Genomic DNA, 25,181 nt, shown 5'->3' with positions numbered 1-25,181 from the left:
TGTGGAAACCCAGAAAATGTGTTGAAAATGCTGGTCCTGGCTGTGCTTCCACATAACTGCAGTGTTATCCATGATCCTTGCACAGGCTACTTGTCAATCATGCCCCAGGAGAGCCACAACTGTGGTTATACCACTGCGATTACGATTATATATAATGTTACTCCATAAAGAAACTAAAACCCGGGCACATCAGCATAGGTTTTGCAGGTGTTGAAGTGTTCTCTTCACTGACTCATACACTTCTTAGGAATTGCTTTGGAAAATACATTTTAGGGGTTTTTTTTGCAGAAGGGTGGCATAATTATTGATGTCCTATTGGAATCTTCCATATAGTCCTGTTTTACTGTAATATTCAGGGGTTGTTTGAAACTATTAAAGCTGTTTATCAATTTGAAAGAAGGCAAAAGATTCATATTGTGCACTATGTATCCTGTATTTCTTTCCCAGAGATATAGTGATATCTCTCAAAAATGCTTTTGTACTTACGTGTCAATTGAAGATGGCTTGTATGTTGCACCTTTGAAAACTGGAAAGGAGGTAGATAATAAATCAGTCACACAGTTAATGTTTTTTTATTATGGAATGGTATTAAGAGAAATGTGCTGAGACAGGATAGTAATGTCACTGCTTTTGTTTCTCCTCACCTATGTTGTTTAATAAAAAGAAATAAGAACAGTGTAGTTGGAACTGTGCAGAAATAGTATTTAAACATAAATCAGATTGGAAAACAACAAAGTTTCTAAATCCATTCAGAGGAATTTAGTAGGATTTACAGAAAAGTCTTCCTAAATGATGTGACTAATTACTCTGGGTTTAAATCAAGAGTAAATATACTGTACTATTTAGGTGCTTTTACTCCTAGCCATCTGCACAGCTGATAATTTCAGTGCCTTCTAGAAATCTGGCCCCCCATTTCAGTTTCCTAAAGTTGTGCAGGTGCCTGCAAAAGGAAATCTACATATGAAGCAGTAGATAAATGCAGTATTTAATCAATGGCCTACTAAAGGCAGCACCAAATTCAGGCCTCCTTTAAGCAAATGTCACCTCATTGACTTCTCAATGTAAATGTTGCTGTGCGGCTTGGCACCAAAACCGAGCTTGTACTCTTCTACGTCCTGGCAGGCAGCTGCTCTCTGACTGGCACTGCAGGGACAACCGTGAAAGGCAACATTAGTATTCCTCCATTAAATTTGTGCTTCTGATAAAAGTAGAGGGGGTTTGTATTGACTGCCTGCATGTGAGTTGGTGTCAGGGTGTTCCTTGGTTTTGCTTCATGGAGGTTATGTCGAATGGAGTAGCTGAGAGATAAGGAGATCGATGGACACATTTGCATTGTTTGGCTGACGTTTGTGTTCCCAAAAGTAGTGCAATATCTAAAGTCAAGCCGTGTGCACCAGATTTACAATTAGTGAAAATCAATGAGTTTTTTTAACTATTATTTTTGTTTGATATTTAAACATGGTTAAATTTCCTGGCAGCTTAGCAGCCCAAGGCTTAGCAACAACAATTTAGCTCTAGCTAAATTGACACTTACAATATCTTTATCTTTGTTTAAAGGACAAAATTTTTAGGTTGCTAGCTATGAAAGCAATTTAGTATAGTGTTTAGGCCATTTCTTGTTCTTATTTCCTTTTCTTCTTTTCCCCCTTCTGTGAGAAGCCCATGTACTTGTGTACCTGGAGTAAGGCTGCTGCTGCAGGGAGAGAGCTGGAAGTGTGGGGCCATGGCAGCACCTGGATTTTGGCTGAGGTGGGGAACTGCTTCTCTGACCCCCTACTGTCCCAGGAGGACACTTTTTCTGCCCAGAAGGCTTACTGCCATCCAAGGATGAGACTGGCAAGTAGTTTATAACATGAAGCACTGTCATTCATTGCTGTACACCTGTGGAGTGGAGGCATAGATTCAGAGAGCAGCAAATGTGTTACTGCCTGCCTTAGGTTATCTCACTGATGCCCCGAATGACCCCAGTGAAGGGAGCTCCCGCCACTGCTCTCCTGTGACAAGTCCTTTCAGCTCATGGAGGAAAAAATAGGTTTCCTAAATTAGAAACTAGAATATTCTTCACAGCAGAATTTAATCCACCTGTCTCTGGAAAGATGGTTGTAATTTCCTGACTCCACGTATGACCTGAACACCCCCCAGTCTCTCACTGTATGTGTGTGTATATGCGCATATGTGTTCCAAGTATGTGCTAGCACTGGTTGGTTAGCATCCACGGTGCTCATCACCATCCGGTGTTTTAGTTACAGAGCTAGACAATCGTTTCAGATCATAAAAGGCTTAATTTAGATCAGGAGAGGCTGACTACATCACCTGATCTACCTTCCTCTGTCTTGCAAACTTTGCTTATCTGTATGAAACCGAGAAACTTGTATATGACTACAGGATAACTTGCATTTTCACAAAAATTAATCTTCTAGGGAAGCCGCACTGGACATTGATATCAGCAAATGGAGAATCTCTGTGTTCTCCCTTTGATAGCTGCCCTAATGGTTAGCCACAGGTGATGAAAAGCATGTGTTTTATTTGTCAAAAAGTTGTCTGGCAAGTTAGCCAAAGCCAGTCTTATCATAGGTTTCAATTAGCCTTTCCAGCCTGTGTTAGTAGTGCTGCCCATACTGATACCTTCTGCCTGCTCTGTAGTAATGTGGGAAGGTGAATGGACTGTAAGTGATCACTTAGAAAAGCTACCAGTGACCCAACCAATTTATGAGTATGATTATGACAGAAAGAATTAATACAATTTATCAGTAACAGTACTTCCATCTACAGTGCTACAATATGAGTGTCTGGTATTCTACAGTGTCCTTTAAACTCTGAATCTTGTATAAGTCTTCAGCACAGATAAGCCAGTTATTTTCCTGACATTTGGCATCAGAGCAGCCTCAGTATGTGTTACTTACTGTTGCATAGCATAATGTCTGAGTATTGAATAGAGATAATTTTAATATAATAATACTCTTAACAGTTTTCCCATAAGACACAGGGAAGTTATAACAGAAAAATTCTCTAATTGTTTAGATTGTCAGATTTTATATTTATACCAAGTTATGCTTCTTGAGTATATTGTAGTTTACATAGACATAATGTGCTTCACAGAAAAATGAAATGGGAGACAATTCGAAAATAAGATGGAGAGATGACAACAGTCATCTCAGAATGCCATCTGAGAATAAGATACATAATTATATAGGTAGATGGAGGTTCATATGCATTCAGTAGACAGAGTCAGAAAAGTCCAGAGAAGAACAACGAAGCTGGTGAAGGGGCTGCAGAACAGGCCTTATGAGGAACGGCTGAGAGAGCTGGGGTTGTTTAGCCTGGAGAAGAGGAGGCTGAGGGGAGACCTCATTGCTCTCTATAACTACCTGAAAGGAGGTTGTGGAGAGGAGGGTGCTGGCCTCTTCTCCCAAGTGACAGGGGACAGGACAAGAGGGAATGGCCTCAAGCTCCACCAGGGGAGATTTAGGCTGGACATTAGGAAAAAACTTTTCACAGAAAGGGTCATTGGGCACTGGAACAGGCTACCCAGGGAGGTGGTTGAGTCACCTTCCCTGGAGGTGTTTAAGGGAGGGGTGGATGAGGTGCTAAGGGGCATGGTTTAGTGTTTGATAGGAATGGTTGGACTCGATGATCCAGTGGGTCTCTTCCAGCCTGGTTATTCTATGATTTCTTGTCCCTTCTATAGTCATTCGCTTCTGGTTAGAGTAGGTATAATACTTTATCAGGTGAGTAGTTCTGATTTTGTTAGATAATGTCCTTGCCTCACAGTAATGTACAGTACTACAGACTGAGAAACAACTGGATTTCTGAAAGCTTCTCCTGATTATGTGTTTAAATATGTTATTTATTAAATTGTTTATATCATAAAACGATCCTTAATGTATAGCTTTAACAGCTGTTAGATGTTTGTGTGGAACTGTATAATGAATTTTAGAAGTCTCCAATGAATATCTCTTTTCACTTTGCAGCATTTAATTACTAGATTAAGTAGACAAAAACTGAGCCTAAGACTTAAGTCTTGAAATGCAGGAGTGGGAAACTAGTCAATATACATGGTGGTCAAATGGCAAAGGAAATATGAAATAAGGCTTTACTTGTCATGCTCAATGGCAGGCATGGGAAAGTCTGCAAGCAGATTTATTTTTGCAGAAAAATGCCAGGCTGTCTTTCACATTTGATTTTCCTAAATGCTTTCCTTTAGACTCTCCACTAGAAACACGCAGGAAGGTAATTTCTTTGGCCTGCTCACTTCTTTTTGCACAGCAGTGACGCTCAGTCAGTTCTCACTGGAAGCTTTCTCAGGGAGCACTTTTATGTGTCCCCTGCCATTCTGAGGCAGCACGCTGGCGTTTCAGTCCTGTGCTCAGCGGCAGTTCTGCATTAATTGCTTGCTGATGTTATACCTGACCAAAGAGGCTGAAAATTGTTGGGCCAAGTTCAGGGCATTAGGATTTCTCCAGATTCCTGAAAAAGAGCACAGCTTTGCATAGCACTCCAGTGCTGCAAGTCCCTGGGACTTCTTATTGCTTCTTATTCTTTCTGTGATGGGTGTTGAATTCTTTTCCTCTTATGGTTCTGCCAGAGCTCCTGACTTGGTAGCTGGTACCTTGGTGAACACCAAAAGCAATAGTCAAATGCTTGTGTTTTGATGAGATGGTGGACACTGGCTTGATGGGTACCTCTATCTCTCGTTACAGCCCTCTCAGCTGTCAGATGCGGTGATCTCCATGGTAACTCAAACCCCCAGACTCTTGACAGCAGCCTGCGAGGAGCAGCATTCAGCAGCTCAAGGGTCTCACGACCAGGTAAACCAAAAGTAATCATCACACAAGAGCTTACCTTGGGTACACGGTTTCCTATCCAACTGCTTCTCATGTTTTTTCCTGCATGCATTTGGTTCCTTTGCATCTACGTGATGATGTGCTTCTACCAGTGCTGTCATTAAAGGCAACAGGAGTCCAGCACTCTCCAAGTAGAGATGTTTGACAGAAATTCTACATTTTTTTCAGGATTGTTTTTTTAAGCTACAGTGTAGCAAAGCGAAGAAGTACTGTAAGGTCCTTTAAGTGGCTTCAATGTTAAGTAATTGCTATTGTAGGAAATAATCCCAAAACACATCAGTGGTTAAGGTCTGTTTTACCACTGTACCTACACCACTGTTAGTACTGCCCAGTCACTAATATTAGGCCTGAGCTCTCTTATCCTCCTGAAGGGGACCAGAGACTGTTTTTGTTTTCATGTAACATTCGTTGGTACTCTGCAGCCTTTTTGAAATTGCTGCTGTGCTCTTTTCACGCAACGACCTTCTGTGCTGTGCTACTAACAGCATATGGGTCATTCTGGTTAACATCTTAAGGAGGTACAGAATTCTTCCCCTTTTTTTATGAATTGTGGAGAAAACATCAAGGAAAACAAGATCTTTGCTATCTTGGGAAAACAATGTGTGGGCTATACAGCTGTATTCACTATTCCAGTATCAGTAATGATGTAAACAATAGCATTGTATCTCTGGTCTTGCATACTTAGATGTGTGGGGATTTTATTACTCCTTTTTGTCATAAGGTTTTACTGGCATTTGTATTGAATTGTTTCTGTGCCATGAAGGTTATATTTATTTTTCAAGTCTTTTGTTTCTGTGCACAGTTGTCTGGCTATTACCTGCATTCTTGCTTGCTTGCTACCCAGATCTACTTGGCTGTAAGACACTGTCCCCATCTCACAAAGCAATCCATATTACTCTGAATAACCACTCTGCTATCTTTATTAACAAATCTGACATTTTGTGTTTCATAACTGCTGTCAACAATGTTTACTTTTGCATCATTGATGATACTTCTAGATAATGTTGAGCTAGTACTGGATTATTTTATTGGGTTAGTGTAGAGTATTCTTCTTCAATTATTATTTCCTGTTATCAGCTACTATTTTCTCTCTGTATCTTAATCACATTTGATGACACTGAGAATAATTTCTTACGCTGAATCTTGTGTGGCTGTAAGCTGAATGCTGTTCAACAGTCTGTGTGTTTCCTCTGTGGAGTAACTTCTGTAGACTGTAGTTAATAACTTTATCAGCTGATTAAATCAAACTTTCTGCTTTATTGACTGAGTTTCTATAAAATGGTGTTGACTGGCATTGGTTTTATTTGTGTCATTTTCCAGTGTATTTATCCTTTATCAGTTTGCTGGTTATTTTGCCAGAGATTAATAATAGCTGAGAGCTGTATAATTACTGAGATCACACCACTTACCATCTTCACATATTAGCAGAAAATTCTAGCAGTCTTACTGAATTTCTCTGGTGTTGCAAAGTGTATTGAAAATTAGCATCATTGAAATTATACTCTCACAAACACTCTTAGGGCTCTAAGGCACAAATTATCTGGGTGTGCTATTTTAAAGCTGTCTTTTAACATTCATTTTGGTTACTAATGGCCTCCTTATCTATAAAAATGCTTTTTTTCTACTTGCAGAGAAGAAAATATATGTTGGGTTTGGGGATTTATTTGCATGGCATGTTTGTATTCTTTTAAAGCATGAATCAGAAGTTGGAGGCACTCTGCTTTCTTGTCTGTTTTCTTTAGACCCAAAGTTCCCATTTTAATTAATTTCTAGCTGTGTTTGTTGGTCTTTTTTTAATGTGTAATGTATATTTCAATCTAATTACACCCTTAACCCAGAATGAGAGCATTTGGTCCCTGGTGGCAGTGGAGCAGGGAGCGTCCTTCCATATATTCATCTCTGTACATTCTCCCAAATGCAGAATTTTTCTCTAGTTTACTGGGTCAATGAACTCACATACACGTGGTTAACTAAACTTTGCATGTTGAAGAGTATAAATATCCTGTTGGTATTAGAAAAAAGAAAAATGTAGGATTTCCTGGTGTTACTACTGACTGTGTGGTATTTCTATCCTACATCTCTCAGATGGATGTCCTTTGTAGTACTTTTTGTGTTTTACAAATACATATATAAGGAGTAGATCATCGTGTTGTCTGATATGGTTTGATGGTTTGCTTTATCCCATATTACTGACAGTATATCCTCCTGGGATATGCTGGCATATTTTCTATATGCATTCAAGATCTTGTGATCCTGGCTCATCAATAATTCTGAGAGATAACAATGCCAATAATTTGACTATTATTTTCTATTTTTTCCCCCTTACTATGTTTAATAACAAGTTTCCCTTAAAAGTAAAAAAATTAAGATTTTAATGTTTTCATTGTGGAGATCTCTCATTTTATAGCAATAGTGAATACATATATTACCTCCTTAACAAGAGTTTACGTTCACTCTTGCCTGCTCCCTTGGTGTCTTGTTTCTTCCCTCTACTAAGGTGTCCATATGTAAGATCGAGTTTCTGCTGCATCTGTTTCTTTAACACCTCCCAGTTTACCTGAGAAGCTTTTTGCCAGCCCCAGGTCATCCTTATCCAAAGAGACTGACTGCGTGTGACTGAGATAAAGTGTATTCTTGCCATGCATATGAGTTAGTGTTCCAAAGGCTACAATCTCTCAACTTTTCACCAGATACTTAGCCAGTAATCGATAATCAGTCTTTTTACTTTCTGTAGCTCTGAAGATTAGGCAGATCTCCAGAATCTCTTTCACATTCTTCCTTCTGGAAGGTGCAGCTGGTCTTAGGCTAGCCAGAGGTTTTGTAATGAGGAGTGACAGTACATACTTTAGCACTTTTCAGTCTCATAGTAACACTGTCACGTTCCACTCTGCAGCAGAATGTCTCTCACCAGTCAATAGTGAGGACAGATCCAATACAGGTAGAAAATGTCATGTTTCAAAGAAAGAAGCTCCAGGAAAATTTCATATAACTTCTGGCATCGATGATGTAGAAACTTATTGTTAGATTTTGGATATTTAATAGGAGAAACAGTGCCAATCTGCTTGGACAGTTCTGTAACGATTGCTTATCTGAACCAGTATGAAGAAACCTAAAAGCAGAGAAAACCATTGGGATTTTATGAAGTCAGTAATCATTTTTAGTGGATCTTCCCTTGTGCTTGGGAACAGACCACAGTAGTTTCTTCACTCTTGTGTTTTACACCTTCAGTTGCCCAAGCTAGGGCAGCTATTTTTGCACGAGTATCAGACCCCTTTAATGCTTTCTACTAGGTAGGCACCAAAATAACTCCCCAAGTTAGCAGTGGCTTTTGAAAACCATGGTCAAAATCACTATAAAGTGTAATAAAAATATGTTTTAAGAAAATACAGCATGTTAATTTTGTGCCATGCATTCTTACTGTCATCATTGTTTATTATTGATATGATGGGAGTGACAATGACAAAAAGCTTATGTATCAAGACCACATATGATATATTATATGAATGCACAGGGAATTGCAGTATCTTTACTAAAAAAATCTTAGAGTGTAAAAAGCAAGATGAAATGGAGCGATGAGGCAAAATAAGATGTGAGGACACGAAGAACCAGAGGAGCCAATTAGAAACTGTAGAAGTTATATGCATGATATCTAGGAAGATCACCTTTTACTACATTGATGTTTATTGTATGAATTAGTTACTTTGAATTGAAGAATGAGATGGATGGGATGTAAATCGAAGGTGTTTCATGCATATCAGCTGGTATGCTGAACAGATTTGTGTTGTTCAAGGAATTCAGAATGGGTGCAGTTTGAGAATGACACAATGAGATGTGATGGTGCGAGTTGTGACTATTTTTGGTAGAAATGCACAGATTAACATCAGAAAATGTTCAGTATTCTCTTTGAAAAATATATCCAGAACAGTGTGTTTTCAGAAACATTTCAGAAGCATTCACTTGATGTGATTGAGAAAAATGTTTCATTAAATATAGGTCAGTGTTCATTTTGATGAAATGTGTATCTTCTTTTTAGATAAGAACATTGCATTTTATACAACAAAAGTAAAAGAAATTTTAAGCAAAGTGTTAGCTTGCATTTGTATGAGTTTGAAAAGTATTATAGTATACCCATGCATACTCATTTCTTAACAACTTCTATATTTTTTTTACAGTTAGTGATTTTTAATGGTTTGGTTTAATTTATTTAGAACTTTATTAATGGTATTGTACAGGCAGAGAGAGATGCTTTCTGTATGATAACAGCAGATGTCATTGGCACTAGATTCCACCAAATTATTTCATTGGTCTGTTAGATCTATGAACTAGAAAAATCAAACTACTTTTAAACAATATCCTTTATAATATAATTATTGGTTTTAGTGAATAAACCATGTATTGATTTTTATTTCTAAAATCATTTTTCAAGTATTGTCAGCAAATAACATGGCACCTATGGCCCTATAGAAGGACTATTCCCTTTGACTTCTCAGCATTCTTTTTTCATAGCTTGTGGTTATTCTTAAAAGTCACATGGCATTGTATTTCTTCACTGAAAAATAGTGAAGTATTGTTATAATACTTCTTAAAATAGGCATATTTTAAAATAACATAAAAAGAAACATTCTTTAAATTTGCAACTGTTTCAAGGCTAAAGTACAGATTTATTTATTTATTTATTCCCTGATATTTCTCTTGCTACTTGGTGAATCATAGTATGTAGCTAGAACATGAACTTTTCTATTAGGTAACAATTTCTATGCCTTTACATTGTGCTGGAGAGATGAGGAAACTACTATTTCAGTCACGGCCAGCTTCCGAGGTTGAGCATGACTTCTGAGCAAGGTTTTGAGCCTTGCTTTTATATGGTGATGTATAAACTACTGCTAGTGGAATAAGACTATTGCATTTTTTTTCTTTTTTTTCTTAAGGTCTTTTTTCCTTTAGCACAGCTAAGGTCCCAGGGGAAGTTTTCAATGGTTGTGAAGAGAGGCTTGAGGATGCTAGCATTCCACAATAAGATGGTAAAATCCTTTGATTTTGAAACTAATCTGGTGATTATTTAAGGCATAACTCAGACCTTTTAGGACTGGGCTGTAACAACCCTGTATACTCTGTCCTTTGATTTGTGGAGTACATTAGGATACCACATTCACCATGACAGTCACTTGCAGAGCAGAGAAAGACAATTTCTGTTGTAATCGTTAATAAGTATATATTTGGCTTATTGGTAGTGCTGGATTAAGGGAAAGGCACATACCTCCATGAAGTGAGAATTAAATCTGTTTTAGAAATCTGCTGCTGCTCAGAAGTGTAGGAGCTGCCACGGGATGGGTGACAGGATAGCTCTGCGTTGTCCGAAACTGCTCCTCTGAGTTTGCTCAGCAGAGACATCATGCAGGCATGCAGTTCTTCATCCACCTGGAGTTTGCTTAACCTGCCTGGGCAGAACTGCAGAAATTTGTTCAGGTCAATGAATTCAGCTTAGGCTGCAACAGTCTTGGATAAGTCAGGTATGTCTTTGTACAAGTATCGTGCAAACACTGCGTGTGTAGCATATTCCAGGGACATTGCATCTTCTGCAGACAACCTGTTCTGAGGGATTATGAATGTGCTTCTCAAACAGAATTAGGACAGTTTTCCTCTGCAGAAGAATTTTCTGCTTTTTAAAGGTTGGTTCACTTGAAGCTTTTGTCCTAAACTGAGTTGTTTTATCACATTAGGCTCTAGAAATGGAATTACCACGGGCAACCTAGTTAAACATACTCTGAAGTATCTGAACGTGTCATGCTGTCATCACACACAATGAAACAGAACATATAATATAATTGTTCTTTCAGTCAGTTGTTTATAAATTAAGCCTTGGAGATGTGTAGGATCCCTGTTGCTATTTGCATGAGCTGTTCCTACCGGAACTGCTTTGATTTAATAGAGCATGAATATAATTTATGGATAATCATACTATTATATAGACATTCATGCTAAAATTTTGTGCTCAATATACAGATTAGCATCAGTTAATTTCAGAAGAATTTCTATCTTCAGGCATCCTGCAAGCACTTTCACAGGATATTTTACTTCTAAACATCTACTCTCAATGCTGTAAATGAAAAGAAAGAAAATTATTATTTTTTCTCAAAAATTTACTTATCTATAGTAGTGGGAGTTAAGACTTATTTCTTCTTTGGGAACTGGTGAGGTTTCAGGTGTAATTAGTCAAAATGGAATGACAAGCATGTCACATCATCACTACCATCACTGATGGTAGATTTTTACTTATACGCTGAGGTCACAGGTTCACACTTGGCCTTGTAGTGGAGTGCCTAAGCCCAAGCTTTTCTTTATGAATGTGATTATACTGACTTAGTACAGTTGTTTTAATGGTATAGCTGGAGAGTGAATGATCACCACAGAACAAACTGTGGTGATTTAAGCTATTACAGAACCTGCACCTGCACTGAAAGAGCAGCGCATTCGAGTGTCCCTGACCGCTTCACCTCAAAGTCCATTTCTAGCCAGCTCTTGCCAAAGTCTGTTAAAACATACCAGGATGTTTTAGCTTTAAAGCAGGCAAGGAGAGATCAGACAGTCTCTTGCTCTGGTTCACCCGTTACAGATGTTAAACTGTGGCTAAGGAGCAGAGGCAAAACAGCTGTAGCGCACTCAGTTCTGCATTCGCGCAACCATATATGCGGTATTTCTCAAAATAATCTTTGTACTGACTTGGGCAAAGACCATTTCCTTTGAATTAACCATATTGCTTTCAAACCTTCATATGTGAGGTGGCTTCCCAGGGCTGTAGAGTGTCATATCTGCTAATAAATATTTCAGGAGATTGGGTTAATATGGCTGTTACCTACTTAACAGGAAAGACACTCTTCCAAACATTGTATCCATTGTAATAAAACAAGGTGGGTTTGTAATTTTTGTTATATCTGAGATGATTAATGTTTATTTATTGGTTACTCTGAGGGATACAATGTGGATTAGCAGGCATCCAAAATCTCTATGACATGGATTGTGTTTATTGTCAACTCAAATCAGTTTAAATAAGCTTAGTTCACCCGATGCATGCACAAATTATTTCCCCTTTTATCTAGCCTGCTTCCAGTCCTAATAAATGGATTTATCAGTCATAGGAGCCTTCTTCTACAGCATGACTGTATATCTCTGATCAAGGAAATGTAAAATAATATCTCTCAAGTCTGTAGTCAGTTCCCCCCATAATCAAGGTCTCTGGCTATAATGATCCATCTTAATAATTTTTACATTCCTGGATGGAAAATATTAAAAAAACCAAAACAAAACAACCAACCAATCTACTTATTTATTAATTTGTTTGTTTGTTTAGTTGTTGGTTTTTTTTGGTTAATTAGTTTGGTATCTTTAAAGGATTATTATATTCAACATTGTAAAACTAATTTTAAAAGTATAAGATGTTTTTTATTCTCCACAACACAGAAAAGATGCCAGTCTAATTCAGAGAATTCTTGATAAGACATCATGTTTTAAAGAGTTTGTACTGTAGTGATATATGCTCATATTTATTAATAATAGCTAGTCTGAGGTGACTGGCACCTTTCTTACTGATTCCAGTGAGTGCAAGACTCTTGTTAGGCATTTTCTCTCTGTGGAAATATAAAGTGCCAAGCAAAACCTGAGGTTAGCTTCATGGAAGATATTAGAAAATAAAACCGTTAAAGCTTCCCTTTACATTTCAGTTTGAGAGCCTCTTTAATAGATTAGCTACGTCACATACTTTATTCCCACAAGGAACTGGAACTGGCCCGCAAATGAAATAATTCCTTTATGCTGAACTACTTACACTATATATTAATTGTCTATGATCTTTTAATTTTATATATGTATATAGAATATCACACACATAATAACTTTTGTCTAAAGAGGCAAATGTATAATATGTGAAAGATCAAGTTGTTTACAGAAGTATTTTATAACTTCTTAGCTGTAGTATTTCAGTAGCATTTTACAGCTTGCCTTTACTAACCATTTCCTCCTTTTGCAATTGCAAAATGCATTAAGACAAACTTGTGTTCTAGCAGGTTTATCTAAAACCATATGTTCAGAATATGTCCCATGAAGTGTAGTTCACAAGATTGGAAAACCAGCAATCTGTCTTAACAAGTATTCCTACTGTACTAGTTAATGGCAATTTCTGGACTACTAGTTCAGAAATACGGTTCCAAATCAAGGTATAGCTTCAAAATGGTAAGTAAATACATCCTGAGCAGTCAAATGCTGCTTCTGGTATTTTAGCATAAGGATGCTGTTGCCGTTTCTGCCTCTTCTGCCTAGCACTGATAGCAAAACAAAATTAATTTGGAGAAATCATTGCATAATTAAAAAAAACCTGCTGTCTTTAATACTGGAATTGAATCATTTGGCCCATATAACTCAGACTAGGTTTTAAACACATCAATAAACTTTCGGTATTATTAAGTTCAGTGTTAAATACTTGCTTACTATTAGAATGTCTTCTTATGTCCGTAGGGAAGTGAAGTGCAGAAAAATGCTTATTTGTCCTTTGAGGTTTCAAGTTATGAACTTTTTTCTAAAAAAGATTTGACATGAATACATTTTGACATTGAGATGAGACTTTTCCTCTACATTAAAAATTTAGCACCATCATACAAAACCAATAATCTTTTTACTGTCACAAAAGAATGTTGTAGTGCACCTTTTTGAATTAACATTTTAATTTTACTGTGAATGAAATAGTGTCTTCTTGTTACTTAACCTGATTCCATTCCATGAATATAGATAATAAATATCATTGGTTAGTTGAGGCTTAATCTTTTGCTTCAAAATGTTTGTTGACCTCAAATGCAAATTAATCCCATGTTTTTTAAATGTATTACTTTAGGTTTTAGCACAGTAACCTCATTTTACATTGCCAGTTCAATGATGTTTTTGCAGTCTTTATTTTTGAGCTGAAGGTTCAGCTGTGAGAAAAATATGACTGCGGTTAAACTTGGTATCTAATATGCTGGGGGGGGTCTTTCCAGCCATGTTTTCCCAAAGCATTGCTTCAGTCCTTTCCCGATTACAAAATATCATTTGAATATTTTTGTTAATTTCTTTCTTTTTTAACAGCTTTAGCTTTATGTCAAACTATTAATCATAGTGGAATGATTCTGTTTTGAATAATTTGAGTTGATAAATTTCTTATTTAGTAGTAAACTGGAGAAGTCAATTTTGCCTTTTTTACGTATGTGTTTGATTTCTTTCTAGATAGACTGACAAATATGGTATCAGTTTTAAATAAAGTAACCCAAGGTCAGACCAGCAAAAGTCAAGGAAGCTAAGCTATCTATAGTGACATGGACCTGAAGCCTGTGCTCCAAGGGATGGGGAAGGCGTTCAGTGGAAGCAGTGTTTCAGGGAGGCTGAGTGGATGGGGAGGAATGAATGGTCTGACAACCCCAGCTGGGAGGCTGCAGCCTAGGGAGCCGCTGAGTTTCTCTACTCTGTAGGTGCTTGATTGACTAATGCGGTCAAGGTCGAAAAATGACAGAAAACACATTATTGGAGGTAGATTAAGCCTGGTTTTATTGCCTGTTACTAGTTCGGTGGTAGGTATAAATACAAATTTGCCAACTGTTTCCTTTTTTTTTTCTTCTATAAACGTAACTATCTTTCTTTCCTTTATATTAACTATTCCACTGATGTCAATGTTTTGAGAATGTACAAAATCTCCTTACGTAGAATTTCCATTTCTCTTGTGGTGATTATTTCAGTCAAATAAACTCCAAAACCTTCATGGTGCCATGTCTCTCAGAGCTCTCTCTTCTTACTTTGGCCACCCATCCTGTAATTGGTGTCTGCTCTTGCTTTGCATACAGTGCTGTGAGTAAAGAGTACCTTAACTTTTCTGGAGGTTTTTTGAGGTCTAGCCTCTGGCATATATTCTTCTCTTGACTCTGAAGTTGATTTTGGTTTAGGTTTTTACAGAATATTACGAACTCCTTTCTAGGTAATGGCCTGCATCATTATATTACATTTTGTGTTCCTCAAATTTTGACACAAACATATTGGAGACAAATATATTTTAAGGATTGCATTTGTACTGATTTATACTATTGTTGCTATGCAGTGGAAGAAATGCATGTCCCTTTGAAAGAGAGAGCAAGATAGGCATGGCCTTGTTTTTACAGGGAGGAAGGAAATAAAATTTCTGGTACCATGGCATGTTTGTTACTACTGGAGTTGATATGTTGATGAAATATTTTAGGTATATGGATTTTGCTGTGACTTCATCCCAGTTGCTCTAGTTGACTGCTGAACTCAGCCCCAGGGCTTGTTTACATAATTTTAATTATACTTTTCAGTACATGTAGAGAGAGTTTACGCAGCAGATTTTATTAATAAAGAGGTTTCTTGGTGTTTTAGAAACTTGCATCCTTCTCTTTATTGCAGTTGTTTCTTTAGAGGAGTTGCTAGTAGTTTGAAATGGGGAATTTAGCTAAAAACTTCGTGATGACAGTAGATCTCGGTGTCTGTCCTATGAAGAGGTTACCTTAGAAGGCAGATGCTGAGCTGAGCACAGTCAGACGTGATCACTCTGCTCTAAATTAAATCTACCCATGATGGTTAGCAGGGAGCTAATCAAATCACTTGCACCATTTGATCTGGTCCTGTCACTTTTCATTATCAAAGCTCATTTAAACTGCTTTAAACTAGAACTGAACTGATAAAACAGATAGATTAATGCATCTGTGATCACATTTTCATGCCGTTGTATTTTGTATTGTATGAGCCCAAAGACTGGGCATAAAAAACCCCTAAAACCAATGAAAATTTATTGTATACTGTATCTTGTCATGTGAATAGTTCTATTGATTTAGCAACTCATAGTTTTGTTCTAAGCAATGCAGAATAGCTTTTCATTAGCATGTAGAATTTTTAACTGATAGAGCACATAAAAATTAACATTCTGGCCTTAGAAATTACCTCCTTTCCTTCTGGGTCATAGATAATAAATAAGAAGTTATTTGATCACTGCTTTAAAAGCACAGTGACTTTGTTCCCCTAGTAATTTCAGTTTAACAGTTGAAAACAACAGTGATTTACTTGTGGATGGTGTGTAATCTCACACAATTAATAGACTTTTCAGTCCAGTATTGGAATAAAACCAGTCAATATTATGCTTCCTTCCACCTCCATTTGAGTTAAACCTGATCGGTACAGTAAATGCTAAGTGAATAGACCTGAGAACCAAAGGGAACTGGGCTCTCAATAGCATTCTTATGAACCTCTTACTGCCTGTGCTTTTTATAAAAGCTACAATAATTACATTTGGTTTGCTCATCAGCAGCATTTGATTGTCTGTAGTCCTCAAGTTTTAAATCTATTGTTTGTGTCTGTGCCATCTGCAATGCCTTTGATCTGGCAACTACGGTAATTAGCCCATTGAAGGCACAATAGCCACTGGGATTTGGTTCCTGATTGGTTTTGCAGGCATTCTTAATGCTTTTTCATCTAATTAGTAAACCACTCCTTAAATTAGGCCACCAAACTTAAATGGAGTTTAAAGGATGTGGTCAAGACAAGATGTGGTTATATACTGTATGTAATGGAGATGTAACTGGGTTTTGCAGTAGCCCAGGGCTTGGGAAAGGGATGACAGGGTGCATCTTTTTTCCAAGTCAGTTTAAACAACAACTGAAGTTACTTACCTCTTGGAACTGGCAGAACAGTGGAAGTATTTCAAAATGCATAAAGATTTGGGAAGGGGGAGCAATTGAAAAACAAGTTTTTGTGTGCTTTGCCTAATAGTGCAGTGTCTTTTGAAATCTTAGAACTGAGTGTTGAACCTACTGAAGGAAACTATTGTTCCCCTTGTGTTTAAAGGATATTTGGTTAAGTTAAAGGCTAAATTATGCCTTCTGATTTGTGTGCAGATTCTGGGAAGTAACAGGATAGCTTGGATATCTCTCATATACAAGTATTGGTGCTATTGTTGCACATGGTAACAAGTGAGCGTTTACTGCATACTTGACTATCAGCCAGAGTCCATACTGACAAAAGACAGTCAGGTGTACCTTACCCTCCCTTTGCAACAGCTGAATGGTTGAATAAGTTTGGTCAGATACAGCTGTATGCATCTATCTATGGCAATAACACTGCAAAAAGTGGTATTGGGCTATCGTCCCTAAGGATCCGAGCTAATTTCACTTTGAGACAACTTGTTAACGGTGATATGCGAGAAAAAAAAATCTGCACATTGACTTTTGACTTCCCAAAGTCCATTTTATTGCTACTGGCTATGGGCATAGTCTGAAAAGCAACATAAAATCCCAAGTCCATAAGGCCATTTGTTCAAATCACTTTGCAGGCCATACAGCAAAAAGTGCAAAACCTCTCTGGCAGGGCCCCAGTGCTGTACTAAATCTGCCTGACCATGGCTAAGCTTTCTCAGTGGGGTTCTCCCACTACCTAAGTTGCCCACAGCCTCCTGGGATCACCCAGCAGTGGAGGTGGAACACCCTGGGCTTTCTGCTTTGGTCATCAGGCGTTCATAGAGGGTGTATGAATTGGACTCAATGATCCGATGGGTCTTTTCCAACCTGGTGAGTCTATGATTCTATGATTTTATGAATACAGTTACTGTTCAGTTGGACTCAATGATCTTAAAGGTCTTTTCCAAACTAAATGATTCTATGCTTAGAATTAGTATTACTTATAGCTCCAGCCCTCCTACTGCCTACATAACCTGGCACAATTGAGTTTGAATTTTTGTGTATTTATAATGCTACAAATATTTCCATTCGCTCTTTTAATGATAGCAGTAAAAAGTGACTGATATCAAAACAAGGCAGATGACAGTGATCATCTTTCTTTTTTTTTTTTTTGTTTTAATGTCAGTTATCTAAGTAATGCTGCTGGGTATAGAGGAAGTCAGGTGTTGATTTCAGCAGATACTGTAAATGTTGCCAAGTTTAGTCAACTGTGTCTTGGAAATAGAAAACTGCTAAGTTTCAGCCACCACAGCAAAAAGATAACCATTGTTCTGAATACCTCAAGCCCTGAGGGGAAGTAGGGACATTCTAAAAGGGTAACGAAGAAACAATAAAAGACAAAAATAATTGTGGGAGGTGATGTAAGAAAGAGTGAGGTGAGAAAGTAGAGAAATGCATTATTTTGTGTATTTACATGTAGACCTCTGCATCCCCCTTCTTCATTCTCATAAACTATGCATCCCTTAGACCTGCAAAAGATGAGGTTCTGCAAGTACAGCAGGATTACTGTCATGCCCCTGCTTCCCTGAAGAGCTATAAAGTTTCATCCTTTACTTTAGTAACTCCCGTGGGCTTAGCCAAGAGCTTTAACTGCAAGTTCTTTGGGAAAGAGGCTTTGCCTTTGCATCTCCTGTCAGAGGGACTTGCCATATTGCACAGCTGTTAAAAAAAACCCTGCTGATACCAGTGATGAAAACAAGGGGAGCAAAAAGGGCAAAGATGTGAGTTTCTGCAGTTGGTGAAAAATGGTTTATAGTTTCAGCACTTCATTCTTTTCCATTAAGAAAGTGCTTCTGCTTTTATTTTGTTGCTTTTCTGGAAGATGAACAGAGGGAATATGGAGATAAGCATTTGTAAAGGGAATTTTAGTTGTCTTAAGTACATGCACAAATTAGATTTCCCATGCCCTGCTTCTTCTGAATATATGCCAATTAATAATTTGAATTAACAGGAAGCTGGAAGGTTGGGAGTGTGACAAAATTCAATCAACCTTGAATTCAAAGTCAGGGTTGTTTTTTTATTATTGTGATGGTGATGTATCTTGAAGGGAATTATTGAAGTGAAAATATGTGGTGGTTTATATCCTTTAATAAGGTTTGCATATCATCTTGGGTTTTGTTTAATTTTTTTCTGTAAATTTTGTCCAGCAAATTACCACAAAACACTGGAGGTGAATCCTAAGTGAACTATTATACAGTACTTTACAGTAGGTTGTAAGTAAAACGATTAAGTTGTATTTCCCAAGGTTGCAGGGTTGGAATTGAGACTCAAATGTAGTCTTTGGGAATCAGTCTTCAGCATAAACTGCTTAGTTTCTCATTATTTTGAATTATAAAACCTACTTCATTAGGACAATATGGAGCAATTTGAAATGTTTTCTCTTCACTTCAGTGTTCAAATGATGCTTTTATTCACAAGCATGTTGTTCCAAATAAATGCAGTAATTTTCAGTACTATGAGCATTTTTCTTTCTCTGGCACAAAAATGGCTTAGGGATTATACAAGACAAAACATAAGACTTCCTAGCACAAGATTTCATCTCTTAATAATACTGGTTTTCTCCATGGGTGCAGGTGGCTGTTAGTAGATTCTGGGAAAGTTCTGAGCTTTTAAGGCAAGGGGGGATTGTGTGGGATATGAAAACAATCATGTATCTTTTTAACATATGTTTTTAAGCTAATATAAACAGATTTTTTTAATTAATCACTGGATTTACCGTGAACTCCATTTACCATTCAGCTCATTGATAAGGGTGGTCATAATATGTTATTTAAGCTGATAGCTAAAGAGAGACTGAAGTCTAGTAGTGGAAGAAGGAATTCTTCACTTTAGAGAAAATCTTTCTTCAGCAGAGAAAAATAATTCAGTATGTGCATAGGCCTCAATATATAACATAACTTTTTGCTTTAATTGTAAGGTATGAGTAACACCTGCATGGCTGCCTCTGCACTGCATTCATACCTGTGCAGAGACAGTTTTCAGTGGTAGAACCAGTGCTGCAGTGGAGAATGCCATGGCAGGAGGCTTTTCTGCTGCCAGATGATACCTTCATTTTATCATTCACCTACCAAAGCTGCCTTACCTCTCGCTGAGTGAAGCTGATAAAACATGCCCTTTCAGGAGTAAGTGAAGGTCATAAAAGAAATCTGTGATGGAGCAGACTAAAGTATAGACAAAGGATTTCAATACTGGAAGGTGCAATTTAAACTTCAGACACTCAGAGTGAAGTTTTCTCTTGAGACCCTAATGGAGAAAGAAAACAAAGTTCCTTGGCGATATTTGGTAGAAAACTGTACTAAGATTATGATGTTGTTCCCAGTGAGAGGAAAAATGGCACATTGCATCCTTTATATTGTGTGTGTTGTGGCTTTATGTCCCTTTTTTGTTAGTTTGCAGCTCCATAAAATATTTCTCATCTTCTATTTGTAAACCTGTTTGAAACCAACATGCCATCATGCCATCATCATCGTTAACAACATTTCTTTAAGTTGATGGTGTGCCCAGAACTGGAGCAGAATATGAAAACCAGTCTGGCAGGTCCCTGGAATAGCTGTTATATGGAAGTTGATATTTGCTATCTTAGTTACAAGTCCAAGTCAGCAAGCCTTTTCTGTCATGTGTCAGTACCCTTTGTTGATGTGTAGTTTGATTTCAGTTATGGCCTGGAGCTACACAGTAATGAGCCAAAAAGGGCAGTTGAAGCCCCAGAGACACTTTTCTAATTGTTCCCTCGTAACTAGTATTCTTAAGCAGATGAACAGTTCTCTTTATTTTCATACAACAGAGTCCACCTTCTCTGTGGTCTCCCAAACCACAGTTGTGCTTTGCTTTACTTTGGGGTCTCAATAGTGTGGAAGGAGCCTTCGGAGGCTGTGAGCATCTTGACCACATCAAAATTGTTGGTTTATTGCATAGTCTAGCATCATTTATGTCTGTTTATGTGAATTGCTGTACAGGTGGTAAATTACCCGGTTTTACTTTTTTTTTTTTAAGCAGCAATCTGTATGAATAACTGGTTACCTTCAGTAAGGAGTGTAATTTGTGGCATGGTTTCTGTTGGATTTCCTAGAGGTAGTTGGTATGTTTCAACTGTGTTATTTTAATAAAGGTGAGGTCAAAATATTTGATTGTGGACTTCTTTTCTTGCCAGTTGCAAGGCTATGTGAAGACAGCCTCAAGGGGATCTTTTGGAAGAGTTTATTCAGCAACACTGAATATCAGTAGTATCTCAAATATAATTTCAGGAATGGGTAATATTGCTGAGTGTTTGCTGTCAAAATATGGAGCTGGGGTCTAAAAGTACCAATCAATTCCTGAATGCAAATGGCTTGCCATATATCCTTTTGGAAGCAGCAGATAACTAGAATGAAGTGAAACTGGAGACAATATATTTTTTATGACACAAATTGAACTCCTGCCAGTGACAAATGCCAAGGTACATTGTGAAAATAAAATGATGCCGTGCTAGCTAAAGTGCATGACATAACTATGAATAGATGTACCCATGTGTACGAGACAGTTCCTACCTTTCTTTGCTTGGAGAGAACAGTTTCACATGTACCAAGGTCGCCAGAGTGGTTGTATCCTGCAAAGTTCATGTCATGCATGAAAGCACATAAAGACCATCTGGGAACTATAAAAATAGCCTGTTCTGGCTACATGATTTGTGTGGTGGCCAAGGACTGATATGCTCGTTCAGGAAATGGCAAAACAGTGTCAAGCTTGTTAGGTAATAACCAGACTCCTTTTCATCCTTGGGAATGGTCTGGTATGTCATGGAATGAAATCCACAAGGAGACTCTGGACCACACGACTTCTGAATGCCCCGAAGGAGTCTGTGTGAACTGAAGTGGTTCAGTGCAGGCAGTGGAAATGTTAAGATTCTTCTTAATAATTTAAGACTTCAGGTTTGGTATTCCTGAAACAGATTGAGAGCAATACGAGAATTTAATTCACATCTAAAGAATTTTTTAAAAAGCTTCTAAACTTTTAGAATTTTTTTTTAAGTTTTTAAATGATGTTCTATAAAATTTGTCATGCAAGTTACTACATTCTGCCACATGCCAGTCAGATTTATTCGACTGTCTTGCAGATGGTTTATGTTATGATCTTGTGTAAAGATGATTTATGAAGCAACACTGACATTTTTTAATTGACGTACAGAAGTGCAGGACATACAACTTAAATCTTGGCAAAATTGGCCAAACTAATTCTAATTATTTTTTAAAAGCCCAGTCTAGAAAGAATTATTCTAAACCAACAGAAGTAGCTATAAACAGTGAAACTCAATTGCAGGCTTTCTATGCAGGAGAAAAAATAGAGAGATTAATGACTGGGTTTCTGACAAGCATTGCTGTGCCACAGGTGACACAATAGCAGCTTTTGAGCACATTCTTAGTGAGGTATCATGCCTAAATGACTTTTGTTGAAATCCTTAGTCTGAACACTGTAACCTGTGACAAGCATGTCTCCCAGTTTTTATTGTTAATGGATGTACTAGATAAACCTATGGAGATTCTCCAGCCATATCAGGCGGTCTAAGAACTGGATATAGATGCTGTCAGGAAGCCTAAGAGGTGCTACTAAAAGAACAGTCGTAAACCACCTCCTTGATCTCATTTGTTTAACACTGAGCATCTAATTATCTCAGTGTATTTGTGACTTTAAAACGGCTATTTTATATTGAAGGGAAATTATTAGTGTGAAGGATTGGGTTACTCTTCTTTAGTGTGTCCTCTGGTGGCTTGTTCAGTCTCTTCCTTATATTACTTACCAGAAGAGTAATGTGTACGGGTAAGAAAGTCTAGTGTGCCTTGGTAATTGCGTAGAAACTGAATACATCTGTGTTATTGTTCATACTTAGGGCTGAACTTGGATTGAGATCCAAGATTCATCAAGTCTCTGCCATTGTGTCCCCAGTGCCTGCAGTAGCAGATTTTGTCTGTAAACTGTTCCCCACCATCACCACCTGAGTTGGCCAGCCAGTTTGGCCAAAATTTAAGCTAATGTATGGGGAGGAGGAGCAGCAGAGGAATTTAGACTTTAGAGGCAGTTTGATTTCTGAATTAAGACAACATTAGAGATGTACTCACAGCTCTTTGGTCTCCTTTGTGTTTTTTTTATATTATAATTATATAAAGAGGAATGATACACTTCTTTCAAACATGGAAGAACATCATGGGTGTTATATACTAGGTAGCATGAAGAAGTTTCTTCATATTTTTCCAGAGATGCGGGAGTATTTACCGTGCAAAACTCTGTTATTTTTTCGTGAAAATAGTTTGACGTTATATCTGAATGAAGACAAAGTCTTCAGTATTGACATCTAATACTAGTATAATATTTCAGATCCTGTCTTGGCAATATTTACTTACAATATAGTTTTCCCTTTCTTTGTGTGTGTAGCCCTTGTTTCTGAAAGTGGCATGAGCAAGTATCTGGCTTATACCTAAAGTATATGGATGATTTCTTGAAATGGCAAAAATGTCATTTTACGTTAGAGCCATAGTTACAGGCACTCGTTCCACTAGTTAAGGAGCCCATTTATTCAACTTGCTGAATGCAAGTCTTTTTTTTCATGTGTGATCTTGGGGGAGAGGTGAGTCAAGGTTGGTTTTCTTCACAGATTTTTTGAGCACCGTTGAGTGGTTTCATTGGGGAATGTGGTGTGGGTGTTTCAGGAGTTGTGAAATCTTTGGAATACAGACTTGATTGAGGCAGAAATGGTTGTGCAACTTTTCTGTTTTATAGCCTCACCTGTAATCAAAGTAAATATTGTTTCCTAAATGCCATTAGAGGGTGAAATTAAACAGCAGAAATTAAATAGGAAACCATTTCTTTGCTCTCAGAGTGGAGTTTCACTTCATCTGGCACTCTCACCCATCACAGTGCTCACTAGGTTGCTTCCTGCAGTTTGGCAGCCTCCTGCTTCTTCACTGTGCATTCATTGTTGCCCTTTCATTGAAGCTTTTATTCCATGCCCCCAGATACGTGTATGTGGTCCTACTCATCAGCTCTCTCAACATGCAATTTGCTGCCAGTCCCCTGAATTTAAGCCCCACAGTTCAAACTCTGCTCAGACCTTGCCACGTGCAAAAGGTCATGATGCCCCTTCTCTGGCTCAGTTGTCTGGTTCCAGAGAGAGGTTTGGGGAATGGTTTTGTCCTTGCAGAAGAAAAGGTGACTGCTCAAGCAATTGGTGTTAGGAGAGCATATATCAATTAGTAGCCTTTTAAACTTCAGTTTTAACAGTCACCCATTGTAAGATGACTTCATGAGGTGCTATGTCTCTATGATAATTTGTGTGTGTTATATGGTTCCGTGTCCCATGGGTTAGGGATTGTAGACATCAGTTGCAAACAGTTTACCCCTTCAGCTTCACCTCATAGGTACTCTAGCAACTTAGCTCTAAGTTACTTCACATGAGCACAACATTTAAACAGAAGCAGCCTTATAGGCAAAATGGGTCCTTTTAAAAATATGTAAGCTGCTGCAATGGACTATTTATATAGAAAAGTGTATAAGAATTGTTGTATTGAGACGCTATTCTTTCACTGGTTAGCTCACATGAAGTAAAACAATTCTAAGGGTTTCATTTAAGATGAAGAGATATCCATTGCATCCTAGTGACTATATATTTTACAGAATATTTTATGAATTTATTAATATAAGGAACTGGACAATATTTAGTTACGAAGTAGCAACACTGCATGCATTCAAAGGGCTGTTTCATTACAATTATTTTTAAGTCAGTATTAATTTGTTACTTCTGTTTCCATGCTGGCAGAAATTTATTTGAATTCTTGTCCGCAAGCTTCTCTTTCCTCCACACCTCCTTGGTTTTATCATAAAAAATACGCAACTCAGTTGAGAGATCAGTCATCAGGAGATGATCCAGCACTTGAACCTTCACCAGGCCATGACAGCCACCCCCTGCAGTAATTAAGAGGTGCTTTGTGGGAGTTCACTGGTGAGGATGGATGCAGCTCTGCTGGTTTCTGCTGCTATAATAGCAGGCAGAATCAGAAGCTGAAAGCTATGTTAAAGCAGGACTTGGGGGGCAAGTGAACAGCTGACACAGAGGTGAATGTTTCTGATCTTTTTTTAATAGGTTGTGTGAGAAGGATTACTCAAAGTCTCCTAGGAGCCATTCTTACCTAGTAATGCTGTTGGCAGGTTATGTTATGATTTAACTTGAGGTAGACCTAGAAGGACTGTGGCTAGCTTTGCTTTTTGAGGAAACAGTAGAAATTATTTTGTGCTTGTTGCTAACAGTTTAAATGATCAGAGAAGTTAGAGATGTGAATTTGTGAAACTTGTGCTTTACATTTATGTTTGTCTCAGACACACAGGGTCCTTCACTTTGGAAGAAAAAGGATGTAGTGACTTAGGACCATAATGGTTAAACTGTTGCTGATATCTAATGAGAGCCTTAGAAGCTCTGTGTAACACCAAAACCTACACAGAAACATATAAGGTGTATTGTTTCATATTTTAAGAGCAATTTGAATATAGGGAGCAATAAAAAGTCATTAATAGTGACACCGTTAACTCCTGAGATAGGATATCCCCATCGTTATTT

The 25,181-nt window shown here is 37.7% G+C and overlaps 1 protein-coding gene across 4 annotated transcripts in view; it reads left to right on the top strand.

Annotated features, from left to right (window-relative positions):
* TBL1X (transducin beta like 1 X-linked) overlaps positions 1-25,181 on the top strand; it is a 199,612-nt gene that overhangs the window by 105,140 nt on the left and 69,291 nt on the right. For all 4 annotated transcript variants that reach the window (XM_069875262.1, XM_069875270.1, XM_069875278.1 and 1 more), the window contains one exon: positions 4,701-4,808. The gene's annotated coding sequence lies outside the window, so the exon portion shown is untranslated. The remainder of the gene's footprint in view (positions 1-4,700; positions 4,809-25,181) is intronic.

This window comes from Phaenicophaeus curvirostris, chromosome 1 (genome assembly GCF_032191515.1).
Source record: "Phaenicophaeus curvirostris isolate KB17595 chromosome 1, BPBGC_Pcur_1.0, whole genome shotgun sequence".
Taxonomy (NCBI): domain Eukaryota; kingdom Metazoa; phylum Chordata; class Aves; order Cuculiformes; family Cuculidae; genus Phaenicophaeus; species Phaenicophaeus curvirostris.
The sequence above is the reverse complement of the archived record's forward strand: the minus strand, read 5'-3'. Positions and strand labels throughout refer to the sequence as shown.